Source organism: Pinus tabuliformis, chromosome 3_2 (genome assembly GCF_031772625.1).
Source record: "Pinus tabuliformis cultivar Carrire ecotype Pingquan chromosome 3_2, CPIR1, whole genome shotgun sequence".
Taxonomy (NCBI): domain Eukaryota; kingdom Viridiplantae; phylum Streptophyta; class Pinopsida; order Pinales; family Pinaceae; genus Pinus; species Pinus tabuliformis.
The window spans coordinates 1,233,150,791-1,233,162,193 of NC_142302.1; positions in this window are offsets into that span (position 1 = coordinate 1,233,150,791).

Consider the following 11,403-nt stretch of genomic DNA (forward strand, 5'->3'; position numbering starts at 1 on the left):
AATTACAGACACGTACTCAGCAATATTGTTGGTCTTAGTACCAAGAAAGACTCCCCCGGAACAAAATAGTTCCAACTCAGGTGTGTAAATGACCCACGCAGCTGATGCAATGTGTCGTGTGTGACGACTGGCACCATCTACGTATCCTATGTATGCTAAGGGTAATGAATTCATCTGCATAGCGAGAAAGATGTATGAGACAAATACTTTAACGAAAACCAAAAAATCCAATTACATCAAAAAGAAGCAAAACTTATAAATACATAAAATTACAAAGCACATGCCTAGTGCAGTACTAGGCATAATACTTTTTTAGATAGAGCCCATTTCAGGGCTCAGCAAGCGGAACTCCTTCCCAGTCCTGAAGTTCATTTGCCCCTTTTGAGGGGGCTTTTGTGACGACATATGGACCGAGACATAAGGGTTGAAGTGTTCCTGCTCCCAAGAGGTTATGCTTTTAATCGTAGAGTAAAACAAGATCTCCCTCTTGGTAAGAATGAGGCTTGACCTTTTTGTCGTACTGGGCTTTGACCCGATGCTTGTGGGCTTCGAGTGCCAATTTGGCATCTCAACGGGTTTCATCTAGTTGATTTAGGTATAGCAAGCACTCTTCTTCGGCAGTGGTGCCGGGAAAGAGTTCAACAGTGATTTGTAAGGAAGGAATTTGACACTTGATTGGTAAAACTGCTTCCAAGCCATAAGCTAGTTGAAAAGGTGTAAAGCCTGTAGCAGTTTTTACTAAAGTTCGGTATGCCCACAACGCAGGATATAACATTCAATGCCAATGGGTTTTATGATTTCCTACTAACCTACGTATCATGGTCTTTAAGACGCCATTGGTGGCCTCTACTTGGCCATTAGCTTGGGGGTAGGAGGAGGATGATTGATCCTAGCGAAAACCAAGCAACGATGTTAAGTCAGACATCATGTGATTCTGAAAATGAGACCCATGGTCTGTAACGATCATGCAGTACACACCAAAATGATAGATGACCTGATTAAACAGGAATAGCGCCACAATTTCTCCATCAGCTCCGAAGGTGGGAAGGGCTTCGGCCCATTTTGTGACATATTCCACAGCTACGATAATATAGTTGTGTCCAGCAGAGGAAGTGGGGTTGCAAGTTACGAAGTCTATCCCCCATTTGGCAAAGGGGCTGATGGAGATAACCGGGTGTAGTAGGGCCGTAGGTAAGTGCATTTTCTTTGTAAACACTTGACAAGGGTGGCACTGCCAAATAGCCTTGATACAATCTTTGAACAAGGTTGGCCAGTAGTCGCCTACGTGCAAAATTTTCTAAGCAATAGATATGCCAGAAAGATGACCACCACATGCCCCAGTATGGTAGTCATTTAAAACGTGTTATGCCTTCTCATGAGTAAGGCAACATCGAAGAACTGTATCAGTACCATGATGATATAATGTATCGTTAAGCACTAAATAGTGTCACTCTTGGTGGCGGATGTGACGACAATCACCTAATGATAGTTCAAGGCGGAAATATTGCACTTGGAGGTAAACAAGAATTTCACCATACCAAGGGTCAGTAGAGTCGATAAGATAGACAGCTTCATCCAAAAGAGGATCATGGGTTATCTCGTTAGGATCGGCAATGGGAAGATCCGATAAAAGTTCGACGAAGACTAAGGAATTTTTCGCCCTGGCAGTAGTGAAAACCAAATCAAATTGTTGGAGGATCACTATCCATTTGGAATATTTTCCTCCAATGACTTGACGAGACAAAATGTGTCTCATGGGATTCTCCAAGGCGATGACATTAGTTTATCACAACAGTATATAATGTCAGAAGCGGTTGACAGCAAAGACAACTTCCAAGGACATCTTTTCAACATGTGAATATTTGAGTTCGAGCCTAGCCAAGCCTTTTGAAAAATAGTATATCACATGCTCACTTAGGTCATTGTGAGTTTGAATGAAGACCATTCCTAGAGAGGATGGCAAGGCTTCCAGGTATAGAAGAAATTTGTGCCCATAGTTGGGAGCACTAAGGAGTGGGGTTGATATAAGTGCCTTTTTCAAGGCATCAAATGATCATTGAGCTTGATCATCCCACAAGTACGGCACTCCCTTCTTAAGTAGGCGCATAAAGCCTTTCATCAACTCAGCATAATTTACGATGAACCGTTGTAAGAAGTTTGCTTTCCCCTACAAACGTTGGAGCTGAAAAATGGATTGTGGTTCAGGAAATTGAGTAATTGCCTTTACCTTATCGGGATCAACCCTAATCCCATACTTGGAGACAATGAAACCAAGTAAGCGTCTAGACTTGACAAAGAAAACGCATTTATATGGATTCAGATGTATGTTATAGAACTGACACCTAAGAAAAATCGCTCGTAAATGATCTAGGTGTTGCACTCGCTTCTTGGAATGGGTTGGAAGGTCATCCAAGTAAGCTTGAACGATATGTCTGATATCGTGAATGCATATTCCATGGCCTTTTGAAATGTTGCTCTAGCATTCTTTAAACCAAATGGGATTTTTCGATAGGCAAAGATCCCCAAGAGAAAATGAAGGTGGTTTTGTGCTGGTCTATCAGTTTTATAGGAATCTGGTTGTAACTTGAGAAACTATCCATGAATGAGAATGATTCACAACCGGCGCAATCGTCGATGATTTGGTTGATGAACGGTGTCGAATAATTATCCTTCGGACACGCAGCGTTCAAGTCCTGATAGTCGACACATACCCGAATGGTACCTTTTTTCTTATCGACGGGAACCAAATTGGAAACCCATTCTGTTAAGGGAACGGGGTAGACAAAACCAGCATGCAACAATTTTTCCACCTCAATATTGATGGTTTCCGTTTTAATGGGGTGGACTGGTTGAAGCCTTTGGCGGACAGGCTTGGCATTTTCATATATCTTGACCTCATACTCAACAATAGATGGATCTATGTCGGGAATTTCCTCATAAGACCAAGCAAATACATCCTAGAATTCCTTAAAAAGGAAGGTGAAGCTTGCAATTTCCTCAGGAGTGTAATCGGCTCCAACCTGAATGTTTTCCACGATGCCTGTCTTGACAGAAATATTGATGAGCAATGTCTTTGAAATATTTCCCATGTTTCCCACCGATTCCAAAGTTTGGATAGTCGTATAAGGTGAGGAAACGATTTCAGGTGTGTCAAATGATAGGATTTGAAGAGGCATCGTGTATGAATCAAATATCAAAACACGATGGTGAGAGTCCTCCCAAGGTCACTCTTCTAAACAAGTGATCTCTCTAATAGTTTCGTCTGAAGGTAGGACTTGATTGAGGAGATTGAAAGAAGGAGCAGTTATGGAAGGCGAGGTGATGCCGTTGGCCGTGACCAAAGTGACCAAAGATTCAAATGCAGATTGAATGGCTTGGTAGGCAAATTCAGCTGGTGACAGCGGCATTTGTTCTCCCTAAGTGTCAATGTCTAAAGGTGCCAGGAGGATCCAAGGATCGGTCGGTTTCTGACGAATGGATGAAACCATAGAGACCATTTGTGGAACTATGGGCGGAGGAATAGGGAAACAACCCATCAAGGAGGAGCCCTTCAATAGACTGGTACCGATATTGACGTACGAGTCAGTACACCACCTACTAAGGGTACAAAGCTGCTGGGTAACAAGGAATAATCAGGGGTGAAAAAGGACAGCTGGTCCACTATGACTATCTTTCCATCCAATGGAAATAGGATGATGCGAAAGACATTAGACACAATGGAAGTCATGGAATAAGTCCAACTACGACCCAACAATAGATTATAGTCAAGCTTTCTATCTACGACTTTGATGTCCACCGTTATCATTTTCCCACTCAAAGTGATGGGGTAGCTAGCTAGGTAACATTTTGGGATAAAAGTGTGGCTTTCAAAAGCTTTAAGGGAATTTGACGGTGGGGGTAGGGTTGGAGAACCCAAAGTGAGCCAACATGAATCTGAAATGACGCACGTTGAAGCACCTTCGTCAATGACAGTTCTGTGTACTCCATGCCCTTTCAAAGATATTGCACCTGAAATGCAAGCTGGTGTGAAAGGGGAGGTTTACATTTGTCCATGTTGAAAATTGCAAGCATGGAATCCTAAGGGTCGATACCACCAATTACAAAAAGCAGAACTTTCCTTTGTGCTGGACAGGTTTGTAATTCTTCAAGCACCGACATATATGATGGTGCTTGTGCCAAATCTTCGACAATAATGTAGTTATAGGCAGCATGTGCAGATGTATTATGCGTTGTGCGACAAAGTGCCCCTTTTAGGGGGGAAATCACAAGATCAGCAATCGGCCTTTCGATACGAAGATCGTTAGGCAACGGTGGGTTTTGACTCGAGGAGGCTTCATCAGCATTAGTGACTGGAGCTCCATAAGATTTGGCTCTCGTTTGTAGATCTGTTGTTTCAAATGTGTAAATGGTAGATGGTCCTTCACCAGCTGAAGGATGATGCGAACCACCTTTTCCCCCTTGTGGGGGTTGGGGTTGGTTTGCAACAAGGTGTTGTTGTTTCTGAGAAAGGAAAGGATTATTTAGGACCGCAGGGGTCCAACTGGTTGCTACATTCCTGAAGACGCAGATAAATATGTCATGGGGTCTTCCACACAGATTTTGCAAGGGAACCAGGAGGGTTTGTCCTTTCCATCGTTAGAAGGCCCAGCAACCTTCTGCTTTGGGTTGTACTCCTTTGTTGACTGATCTTCAGAAGGAGCAGTCTTTTTCTTATTATTCTTGTTCTTACCACCGGGCTTTTGTGTATACTGCACAGAGTTTATTGCGGTGGTAGGAAGAGCAATCGACTTGGTAGAGGGATCAATTGAAAACTGGGCAATGTGACCACTGAGTTGTTTTACAGCAGCCCCAGAGGTAGCGCCGATAATCCCATCAGCGTGCACTCTGAGTTGCTGAGTAGCAGGAGAATTGCAGTTGTGAGGGGCATTGGGAATGACGTCGTATAAAATTCTAGACTGCGAATGTATCAAATCTAAATGTGGTGCACAACGAATGGATTTGTCTTCTGTGACCGCACCACCTAAGGCGACATCTTTAGCGATTTTGGGGAGTAGAGACTTGCAGAACCAGTCCGCCAATAGATAGTCTAAGAGGGGAGCTTTGACTAGCCTCCGCCTATGTCTCCATTCACGGATATGATCAGAGATGTGGGTGGTGATGTCCTGACATAATGAAGTGAATTCCATCCCAGCTTCATAGAGGATGGGTAGCTGGAAGTGCTTTAAGAATTCCATCGCTAAAGCGCCAAAGGTATTGACTGATGCGCGTGCTAACTTGATGTACCACTTGGTTGCATTTCCAGTAAGGGTGCGGGGAAAGAGTCGTAGCCAGATACCATCTTTTATAGACATTTTTGTTCCTTACAGCATGAAGCATGAAATGTCAATAATCTAAGGGATCCAAAGTCCCTAAACATGTTGTTCCTACCCCTAGAGGAACAAGGTCAGCAAACTACAGCACTGAAAATCAGTTCTCCACCTGAAAACACTCAAAAACAAGCTATTTCTGGATCATGTCAGCTGCTCCACTGAGCATCTGCGCTGAATGTCAACTGCTCCACTCTGTACCTGCGTTGAATGTCAAAAGCAATGAAGGCTACCTGCGCTGGGCGAGATTGGCCAAGTGGCACAGTCATTCTGCAAGGTGTCAAATACCCAGGAAGCTTCCAAAATGACACTTGGATCAAGGAATTCGCCTTGTGATGAGTAAGAGGATCTAGATCTCCAAGTGGAAGCAAGAAACTCCAAGTGGACTCAAGAAATGAAGTATAACTGAAGTGGGAGAGGACACTAGTCAGCTTCATGCCAGCCTCAAGCTGACTCATCCTTTCTCCAAATCTCCTATATATAGAGCTCTCTCATGAGGTCTAGGGAGGCTGGAATCTTGTGAATGTAAGGAAGTGCTGTTGGTTTGTGCATAGAACTATTGGGTGATTGCTTTGAAGGAGGTGAAGAGGAGATTTCTTTCTGCTGGGAGGTGTTGTTGGATTGGGCCTCTTATGGTTGTAACACTCTCAGAACTTTACTTCTTCCATTAATAAAGCATTTGAGGTTCTTCTATATGCATGTGTCTTAATGGTGTATTGATGCTTGTATATTTGATTTATTCTAATCCTTGAATCAATTATGGATGTATGCTTCTTGTAGTTTCCCTTTCTTATGCTTTTGCAGGATCCTTGCATAGTTGGGCCAGTGAAAGAGCAAGGAGCTGGGAGCAAGCAGCAAAGAGGGAAGATTGGATCAACCATTAGCGGAAGACAACGGTTAGTGGATCCCTTTCTCCTCTCTATTACATCTCATAAAGAAGTAATCTCGAATAGCTTTGCATTCAGTTATTGCTGAGGTACTATCACCCTTAGAGTGGGATAGGGTCATTCCGTATTGGATACTTTTCCCTACAACACCATCATCCACCATGTAGTTAGAAACACACCACAAATCATAGGTGGTGATGTGTCCACCATGGAGTTAGAAACACACCACAAATCATAGGTGGTGATGTGTGTACCCGGATCCTCCCCTTGTTTCCCTTCGAACTTAGGGATGTCTGTTGGGATTTTATGCGGGATTGGCGGCCAAAGTAAGTTATGATAGATGGAGTCATTTGTTAGTTTGTACAAGTTAGGGATATCAAGTGTTGCCAAAAAAGGCAAGGTTTTTTATTCCCCCGAATCAGACCAAGGCAATGACATATGACTTGAGGATCCTTGCAGTCCTCCCATCGTGTTGTTCCCAATATTATACATAGGTTGCATGGAATAGTAATTTCCTTGGGGTACAGTCATGTATTGTGGGTTTCCATAGGGGTTGTTAGACTGGGGGTTGGAAGTGCCCCTAGGATAAGGAATGCCCCCTTGACTCATTTGAGGTTGAGAGTAGGGTGCCCATATGGATTGATTGGGACCTTGTTGAGGGTTCCCACTCACCACGTAATTAACTATAGGTCCTTGACTGACATAAGGAGGGTTCATGTCAATCAATGACTGTCCCTACAGTCCTGTAAACAAAGGGGGAAATGTTACATTCCCGGTCGATATATGCATAATGGGAACTGTGCCCCCAGGCATCTAAACCTGGGGGTTAGAACTAAACAATGGATGCCAACCATGGGGGGGTTGACGGGACCCTTGCTAACCATGCTATATTGAGCATTATAAGGAGTGCTATATGTAGCACTTGTCGAAGGTCCGAGGGCTGACACAAAAGGGGTGAAACCCAGTATGTATTGGGTTCCACTCGTGGTGGGTGTCATGATAGGGTTGAACCTAGGCCCCATGGGATAGCAGGGTTTGCCATCAGAGGTGTGGTACTGACTGTCGACTGGGGAGGTGGTGGTGGACCAAAAGTGTCCACAAAAGCCCACGACCCATTAGTCGTCGATGGGACGGGTGGTGTAGGTCCAACAGAAGACATAGGAGGTACAAATGCAACGGGAATCAAGAGTGGTCCCAACGGATTCATGATCGGAGGATTGTATGGAGGAATGAAACCTTCAGTAAAGAAATCTTCCAGTAAGCTTGAATCATGGGATGTCCAAACTGATTTTGTGTTAGATCTCGGAGACTGATTGCCCGAAGACGGGGAATCCGGTTCACTGGGGCTCAACAGATCCTCCACAATGAGTGGGGGAAGACCTAACAACTATCTAGATTAACGACGAGGGCCGGATGTAGCCATGGTGACTGATAAATTTTATCAAAAGATTTTACTGTGATATTTGTTAAAGTCTCAGTGATAACAATCTGGCACTTAAAAAAAAATAAAAAATACACTAAGGAAATCAATCAACAAGCAAAGGGAAATGACCCTGTCTTATAAGCACCAATTGCTAGAGATGAAACCCAGTATCACAATGAATAACAGAGATATTTGGCCAAATGTACAGTTACGATTACTCTTGAGCTTCACCCGAACCTCAGATTAAGGGGCCAAGTACTCTCATGAAGACGAGCACCCTCCAAAAATCTGAACACGTAGTAGGTTCATCTGTGTTAGGTATCAGGGCAGCCCGCCCCAGTCACCTTGTGTTCATCCCTAAAAGTATGGCCACTAAGGATACCTCAATTCACAGGCACTATCAGGTGGACATAGTCACAGGCATTACGTTGTGTGGGCAGGATACCTGAGCCCCCGACTCAGCGCCGATATCCCCGAAGGGATCCCCGATACTCAGAATACCCAAAGGAGATGTAAGCAAGGTGGGCTACCTTCACTTACAGTCTGATGTTGTCTCATATTTAGCTCTACTTTTACTGGAGTGGTCCCGGATAGTATGAGTGCAGAAGGATTTCTCTCTTTAATGACACTAGTTTCGGTGTATGATCTTGGGCAGTTAACTCACACTACCTATCCCAAGATCCTAGCCTAAACTAATGTGTGTTTACTCTAAAAAGAGTTGCTGATTGATTTTATTACGTAGATTTTAAATGTACTTCATTAGAGTCTTCAGTAGGGGTGTTGACGTATGAAGTTATATGGGACTCTAACTCAAATCATGCAAAAACAATGCTTGTAAATTTTCACTTTCGATGAATAAGTTGCTTTTACAAAGGGAGAGTCATTCATACATTAATATATACACCATGCATCCTATTCAGTAAAACACTTAGCATAACTGACAGAACTTCAATGCTCACTAACAACTTTTTGAAACCAAATAATGCATATCTAACCAACTAAGCAGAAAACAGTAAAAAAATTTGTATTTTTTCTTTAATGAAAACAAAAAAATTAAGAAGTAAAGCTATTTTATTAAAAAAAAAATTGTTCAGAATATAGATCAGTCAAACAAGCACAGTTGTAGATCCATGATCAATCTGCAAGCAGATTTACCAACCCATGAGGTCACAGAGCAATCTGTTTATCAAGAAATGGATGGCTAACGCTCTATACTAGAGGCTACAGAGAGTTATTTGCAGCACTTAAGCACTGTTTGTGAGGCCACGGTGCTTTATAAAGCACTGTTTACACTAGAAAACAACATTAGTGAGAAAAAAAGCTCAAAAAATAGGTTGTGGGGATCAAATCTATGGCTAAGCACTGAGAGAAGGGTGTTGTATAGTCCTGAGTGGTCAGAAAGGGAATGAAGAAGTACAGGAAGGCCTGGAAGAAAGAGAGATCTAAGAACTTTCTGGGAAAAATAGAGAACTAAGTGTAGTCCACAGCAGAGTCGCTAATTATTCTATAGGGATTAATTCACGGGTATTTGGTGATATAGAAACCCTCAAGGATCTTCCCGGGATCCTTGGAAAACTGTAAGATTAGTTGCAGCTATCACAAAGATGCATGCATTTCTATGCTTAACAAATCAATATCAGAGCAAGGACTTATTACCTCAATTCTTAGTGTGGTGTTGCTGGAGAGCGCAATGTAGCTAGGCAGAAGACCCCTGAGCCATCTCTAGATCAAAACCTGCACATAGAAAAGACAAGCTTAATATCATAGTATAAAACCTTGATAAACATTGCATGAACATATAAAGATACCTAGTTTCCTATATCTAATCCACTCATAATTATGATAAACATATAAACAAGTTATACTACCAACATTGCGGAGTGGACAACACAATTGTTGTTCTATATTGATGTAGAAAGAGTGGTTACAACCATCAGTTGTATCAGCTTTCCCTTACCCCTCCAGCTCCTCTCTCTCCCTCCCTTCTTAACCTCATCTAATGCTTTAGTCTGAGACTCTGCTCAATAGTCAAATAGGAAATCCTTTCAAATGGTTCGACCTCTTTCACAATGGCCCTAGCCTTGCATATATAGCATGTGAGGATAGGGTTGCCAAGTCCTTCATGAGTTCCATTAGGCAAAAGCAATGATGTTTCCATGCCTTTGTGCTCTTTCCTATTTGTATACTCCATTAGGATTTAGTAATTCCTCCAAACAGGTCGAGTTCTGATGTTTCCCTGCTTTTGTGAGCTGACATAGGAGAGAATCTTGGGATATTTCTCAGTCAACTTGTTCCCTTGACCCATAGAAACTCATTTAGGTTCACTAACGCTCTTCCCGAGGTAACAAACAGAGTTACCCTAGGCACTAATGCACCCTTAGCCTTTCTAGGAATCTTTATAAAGCAGGCTGCTAGTGTTTAAACAATGTTAGCTTGACAACTAGGCATGTGAACTTGGTTAGTCCTTCAGTCATCATGTATTTCTCCTCTGAGCTGGTGAGGATGTCATTTTATTGTATAATAGTTCTGACTACCATGGCTTGGTGGCTCAACCTTTCACGTAAGGGTTCAATGGGAACTGTGTAGAGGTGGGAGGTCTGTTATTCAAAGTCACAAAGCACACCATCGTTGAGGCCACGGCCTTGCCGATGGATGGTGAAAGGGTTTTTCGCAACCATGTTTTGGAAGGAATCAACATTACCTTCTTCTTCAAAGAAGAACACATAAGGCAGAGTTAGAGGTCGAGAGTCTGAAAGGAATGGCTGCAGGACCAGTGGTATGGTCCCCTATTCCTCTGTCAAAAATACTTTACCTGTGAAGGTCGGTATAATAGTGTTAATTTGTATCATTTATATTTCCTAGCTTAGTTAGTCGAACAAATCAGAATTAATCCTTTCTTTTACCAATTAGAGAGCCTAAGACATATGGTTGCTAGATACAAAGCCTGAAATAATCCTTCATCTCATTTCATATACCATAAGGCATTAATTAAATTGTTGATAGAGAACCAGTTAGCCAAATTAGGGAGAACATGGAATCATTTCCTTTTCTTGGGAGGTTTTCAACCTCAACCCATCAGGAGGAAAAGAGGCAGACCACAGACTGCCAAAAAGGTGAAGAAAACAAGAGGTCAGGCTCCTATTGAAAACCCTACCAGTCATGAAACCCTTGGGATCCCATATACCTCATCTGGTCCGAAGATTCCTTAGGTGTATCAGAGGAAGAGTGCCCAACTTCACAAGCAGAGCCTACATCCCTGGAGAACCTAGCAGATTGCATTGACTCTTCCCATACGTCGGCCATACCCTCATAATTTTCCCCTGCAGACACAGTTGAAACAAAAAATCCTAAAGATAAAGAACCAAAGGACTTGAAGGGAAAGAAACTAAAGGCAGAAAACAAAGAAGAGGGGTCTTCACCTAGTGTATTCAAGCAAGGAAACAGACATATCACACAAACTAACAAACTGAGATATAAGATTAAACTCAAAGAATCTCGAAGTTTGCCAAAGAGGTAATCGATGGTTATAATATGCCCCTAAAGGACCTAGTCATTAACAGAAAGAAGAAGCCTACAGACTCTAGGAAGAGCTGAAACATAGAACCTATGAAAAGAAGACCCACGGAGACCAGGAATAGTAAGAAGTAGAGGTTGGATAAGGTATATGTGTTGCTAGAACCCACTAGTATCCTCAACTAGTATGCCAGGGTATTAAGATTTAGATTTT